Source organism: Malus domestica, chromosome 09, assembly GCF_042453785.1.
Source record: "Malus domestica chromosome 09, GDT2T_hap1".
NCBI classification, from domain to species: domain Eukaryota; kingdom Viridiplantae; phylum Streptophyta; class Magnoliopsida; order Rosales; family Rosaceae; genus Malus; species Malus domestica.
In genome coordinates, this window is record NC_091669.1 from 19999455 (window position 1) to 20005454 (window position 6000).

At 38.3% G+C, this 6000-nt stretch overlaps 1 long non-coding RNA gene across 3 annotated transcripts; it reads right to left on the minus strand.

Moving 5' to 3' along the window:
• Window positions 1-3233: 3233 nt before the first annotated feature.
• Window positions 3234-5739, minus strand: LOC139188173 (uncharacterized). Of its 3 annotated transcripts, XR_011571437.1 has the most exons (4): window positions 5331-5738; window positions 5003-5139; window positions 4339-4397; window positions 3234-3517 (listed from the first exon to the last, which is right to left on the minus strand). It is a non-coding gene; the product is annotated as an uncharacterized lncRNA (long non-coding RNA). The 3 variants fall into 3 exon arrangements; XR_011571436.1 differs by having other exon boundaries at window positions 4339-5139; window positions 5331-5739; XR_011571435.1 differs by lacking the exon at window positions 4339-4397 and having other exon boundaries at window positions 5331-5722.
• Between the last annotated feature and the right edge of the window lie 261 nt (window positions 5740-6000).

A 6000-nucleotide genomic window follows, 5' to 3' on the forward strand; every position in this document is an offset into this window, starting at 1 on the left:
AACGCTGTTAAATCGCCACCACTTTTTCGAAAGCAAGAGTATTTCATATCATGCTTTCTCCCTATTCTTTTCTTTGTCCTTGTTTTTACCTGCGGGACAAGGAGAAAGAAAGCAATCAGACAGCACTTGGTATCAAACTTCCGATCTGGAACCAACTACTTGGAACCCTTCCCTGATTGCTTACCTAGCACTGCTCTCAAAGTACCCATTGTTTCAACATCATATGCTTCTAGAGAAAATACCACATCTGCATGAAGAACAGATAAGGCAAGGGAAAATGATACATTGAAGCATGTAGAGACAAGCACAACAAAACACGAGTCGATGCATCCGTTACTTCTTCAAAATCAAAAGTATCTCATATCATTAGGGTTGCAATCACTCTGGGTTTGGTGGACCTGTTTCGACCCTCAAATTCTTGGGTCGACCCGCTAGACGTTGTGAGCTACACGTGCCGATTTACCACCTTTGAATCAAATCCTTAAAGATTAAGTCACCAACTGGAAGAAGCGCCCATCACTCTTGAAGATCATACCGTTGACCAAACTGCTCAGGGTTCATATGAAAATGCTGCGAACTTCCTTGATCTTTCAAAGCAGGCATGTCCTGAAACTGCTCGTGGTCATGTTTAAGTTCGAGATCAAGCCTTGACAGCCTTTAAAGAAATTACAAGTCCGATTCAAGATCAAGTGTCCATCACCCTTGAATCAAATCCAGCTCAAGATTAAGTCTGTGGAAAGTCCCTTGGGGGAAACTAGAAAATCCTCCAACCCAGTTCAAGAATAAGCCTGTGGAAAGTCAACAATTGGAGGAAACCAGAAAATCCTCCGAACCAGTTCAAGATCAAAGCTGTGGAAAGTCAATAAGCGCAACAAAATACGTGCCGATTCACCCATTACCAAAGCAAAAGATCATCTACCACATGAAGCTCCTTGTGGTCCAATTTCAACCTTCAAGATCAAGCCTCAACGGTCTTTGAAGAAATTTCAAACAAAGTTCAAGATCAAGCCCCAACGGCCCTTGAAGAAATCACCAACCCAGTTCAAGATCAAGCCTCAACGGCCCTTGGATCAACATCTGCAGTAAGGGACTTGAAAACGCATCTTCTACACGTGACAAGCACATGTATACGACGCGCCTTGAAGTGGGGGCATTTGTAGACATCGAAATTTCGGTAAAATAAATGTTGATCAATAATTAAAATTTCAATGTTTATGTGTCACATAAATTTTACACATAGCATGTGACTAAACGAAAAATCAAAATAAATCGGAAAAGTCATCAAACAGGACACGTGTCAACACTTGGCAGAAATGATTTATTTCATCTAATTATTTAAATCCAAAAAATCAAGTTTTGGAATTCTATAAATAGGAGGCCAAGACATTCATTTTGGGAGACCAATTCATAACCAATTCACCACACACCAAAACCTTGAAGCTTTGAAACTCCAAAGCTCCCAAGCAAATCCCGAAGGATCAAGAAAGCTCTCTTCGTTCTTCGTCAAATCCTCATTCAAAATCAAGCCCTAATGGCCCCTTGAAGAACTTCCACTAATTCAAGATCAAGCCCCAACAACCCTTGAAGAAAGCGTTCATCATCCATCATTCGTTCATCCCTATATCAAGCCCCGACGGCCCTTTGGATCAACGACGTCAACCAATCCGCACAACTGTTTATCCTAAGATCAAGCCCCGACGGCCCTTTGGATCAACAACATCAAATCTACCTATTACAAAGATAGAATCAGAGGCTAAATTTGTAGAAGAGATTGTAACCCCTAAATCATTAATACAAATATTATTTTGTACACGTGTTTCTTGTCTCGTTCATCGCAGGAATTTCCGTGTTTACAGCTACGATGTAGCCTAATTACAATATTTAATTGTCTTGTGGCATTGTTATTATCAAGTTTTTCTTCCTTATTGAGTATCTTTTGCTAATCATAATGCGCTCGATTTTTATTTAGATGCTTGATTTTTATTTAGATACTTGATCACCATCTAGGTTTCAATTAAGTTGATTTGATGCAAGTTAGAGTAGATGCCATACTTAACTTGGGTTTCGCTTCTTGAAATTGATACCATAAACACCTATTTGTAGATGCCATACAATTAGGGTTTGTGTGATTTTCCAACGATTTCTATAGAGCTTAATGGGTTCTTACTTGTTTAAATGCATCTAGATGCCATATAGGGTTAACATGTAAGGATATTTTTGATGCAACCAGATGCCATGGCCATTGAATAGTTTAGGGAAAATCGATCATTAATATTGGGGAACTACTCGAGCATAACATATTAAGGAAATTAAGTAGAATTAGTTATGGTGAATTTTGCCCTAGGTCTTCTCTTATGTTTTCATTTTATTATTTACATGCATTTTATTTCAAGCGTTATTTTATTTCAGTTTAATTCAAAATCTCCTATCTTTTTCGTTAAAGCTTCTCAATTGTAATTTGTTTCAATTTAGTTAGTAAGACTTTTAGAATCAATTCGATTTTCGTGGGACGATATTCGTGCTTATATACTATACAATCATCCGATTTGTATACTTACGAGTACTAAAATTTGAGACTTAATGAGGTTAATTTTGGTCATCTAATTTTCGCAACAAGTTTCTGGCGCTGTTGCTGGGGATCCAATTTGATTCTAATACTTATTGGATTGTTACATCTTTTAGTTGGTTTAGGTTTAACGTTAATTGTTAGTTTTTTTTTCAATAATAAATTATTTCCTAATTCTCTTGTTAGCTTACTCATGTGTTTAATGTCTTTGCAGAAAATTGGAGTCACTCAGCTTTAATGCCAATACAAAATCAAGTTTGGGGGTGAATTTCCATCTACATCTTCGTTTGCCGCTTCTTTAAAACTGGGAAGTTTTTTTGTCCAAGAGCTTTATTCATTTATATTTTTTTGTACCTTTGTGTCTAGTTTTAATATGCCTATTTTTAATTTTTTTTCATTCTTTTTGTTTTAGTTCTGAAAAAAAAATTACATAATTTTGAAAAATCCAAAAACATTTTATTTTTCTTTGAGTCTTGTTCTTATTGGCCACATCCCAATTCAGTGATGAGATTTGGTCTCTATTTACATAACTTTCAAGAAATTTAAGCTCAACATTAGTTCTTTACCTTATCTTTGTTTTAACCATATTCGTTTATGATCATGATATGGAAAACATATATGCACATAGCCTTGTTGATGTGAAACTAGAGCATGATTTAACGCTTCATAAGTGAATGTAGTGATCGTATGTAACCTTTGTGAGCTTTTGAGCCTATTATAGATTGAACCATTATGCATCAATCCCATTTATTCTTGTGTGTACTGACACACCCCATCCCGAAGGAGGGCATGCTTGCTGTCACGTGAGAGTAACGTAACCATTTACACAGTTTGGAAGCTTTAAAGACAGAATTACTAAGATGTAACACCCGAGGGTGAGTCCTACTTTTGTGAATTCTGTCAGAACACCGTTGGATTCCTCGTGTCCACCAAAGCTCTGCTATCTTGAACCTGGAGGGGCGCAAAACAAAGTTGAGTAGGTCAGTAAAACAAAGTTTTTCGAAAATCATCTCATTATCAAAACGCTAACCCCTCGCTGTAAAACTCGTATACTTTCCCAGATTTATGTAATACGTATACTTGTCTCAAAACCATACTCAGAAGTAGTGATATGTGAATTATATGCCATATAAGTAACTCATGCCAAACAATATGTCAACCGGATCCACCTATAGTGGCCTGTACGGCTGAATCTATAACTCATAATCAATCTCATCAATCTTATCTAGTCGGAGTCATCGCAAGTGACTTGTACGGTACTACACTGCACACGAGTCGGAACCCCTGAAAAGGTCTGTGCGACTGAACTGGGTGAAATATAGTTATGCTCACGCTATCCTCTCCGGATAGCTATGCGATAAATTGCTAGTCACCTACGAGTCGGAACCACCTCTAATGGTGTGTATGACATGTCAGAACCACCTCTAATGGTCTGTACAACATGCACCTAAATTGGATCCAATTGTGAGCATATGGTGCAGGGGTGACTATATATACATGCCTGAATCATCTCTACTAAATCACAATCACCCTAGTGCATGTTTATGAGCTTTCAATCATATCAACTCCACAATTACATAATTTAATTTATGAACTTACCTGGCACTTACCTGTGCGTCCGCAACACTAATCATGCATGTATGCAATTACTAATGCATAAATAATTAGGCATATATTTTGCATGGCATTTCATATCACATTTCACTTAAATTGATTTCCTGGGAAAATCTCATTTATATATGTATATACGGAAAACAAAACTGCCCACTCACCTGGAGTTCACCCTATAACTCCCTAGCACAACACATTAAGGTGTCATGACGATCAACGCCTAGAACAATCATCAAATCAAACCTCAGAGATCATATCGATAGAATATATAACTTATATAAAACACGTCACTACATAGTTTGATTCGGAAGATCTGCAACTCAGATTTCCAATCCATAACTTCCAGAGGTCTGCAATATACCTCTAGGACAACATCCTAAAATTTCATTACCATCCAACGGTCGGATCTCCGTCAATTGCCAAAACCAAGTGACGGTTAACATTCTATATTATGAACTTACAACTCCAATTTCGAAAGATCCGTAAATCAGATTCCCGATCCATAAGTTCCTATAATCCTCACTATGTATCAAAGTTTGGTGACGATCCGACAGTTGGATCGTCGATTCACCTTTTTGGCCTAATCATGAATCGTAACGAACTTAGGTTCAATTACTCAATTTACGTCAATCAATTATCAAAACTGAACCTAGAACATTAAACACATGCTAAGAATGACATTGGCGGGCCATTGGCCACGCGCCGCCGCACAGGCCACTGCGGGTGGCGGTCGGCCGGCCCGGCTCGCCGAAAAATCCAACTATTTCAAAAAATTACCAAAATTTACAGAAATGAAGATCTCAATGAGTAGAGTAAACTTTATACCTGCGGCCAAAGCCAATTTGGCCTGGAAAGGCTCCAATTCCATCAAACCCGTGAAGAACCCTAGAAATGGGTGTTTTCAATTCGACCTTTAAAATCACTCCGATGCTCCAAATAATGCTTGGGCTTTGTTCCAGGTCCTAAGGGAATGATAATGGTGTTAGTAATTGAAAGAAAACATTTCAAGATTTGAAGAATTTGTACACTAAGCCACCGCACACATCGTACGGTTTCAACCAATTTCAGGGGCCAAATTCTTTGATTTTTGGTGTGTAATAGGAAGAGGGAAGATCATGGAGGGTTTTCCAAGTGATGGTTTGAAGTAACTCACCGGAAAAATGAAGAAATTTTGACGGAAATGGGTGGAAAACCCATTGGGTCGCGCGGGTCATGGTTGAAAACCCATTTCTGTTCTTCTTCCTCCGCTTCTTGCCCTTTCTCCTTTCCTCCTTTCCCCTTCTCTGATTGGCCAGAAGCTTCTCTCTCTTCTCCCCATTCGCCCAGCTTCTCTCATTTCTCTCCCGGAGCTCCTGCTCTCTTCCTCTGGTTGGGCAGTTTTGCCCAATCTTCTCTTCTTCTTCTTCTTCACCAGTTACGCACACACACATACACACACAAAACCTTCCTTTTTATTTTTATTTTCTTTCCCTTACATCTGAGCCACCCATTTCAGATTTCCTTTAATCTGGGCCATCCAAATGGCACACCAAATTTTTATAATAAAATTCATAAAATGCCCAAACTTCAAATTTTAAAATCTTTTTCGTTATAACTCCAAATCACGAACCGTCTGCGCCCAAGCTTCCGTAACGACGAGTACTACGAATATATGACAAGAAAACAAATCTTAGATGGCACGACACAACGATTAATCTCGAATAATGCGCGTGCCTCAAAGGGCATTTTTGTAAAATCCTTTATTAAACTTAAAAAACTCTTAAAATCAGGGATGGGCTGTGACATGTACGATCTCATTTTAACAAGTATTTCTAGAACTTGCT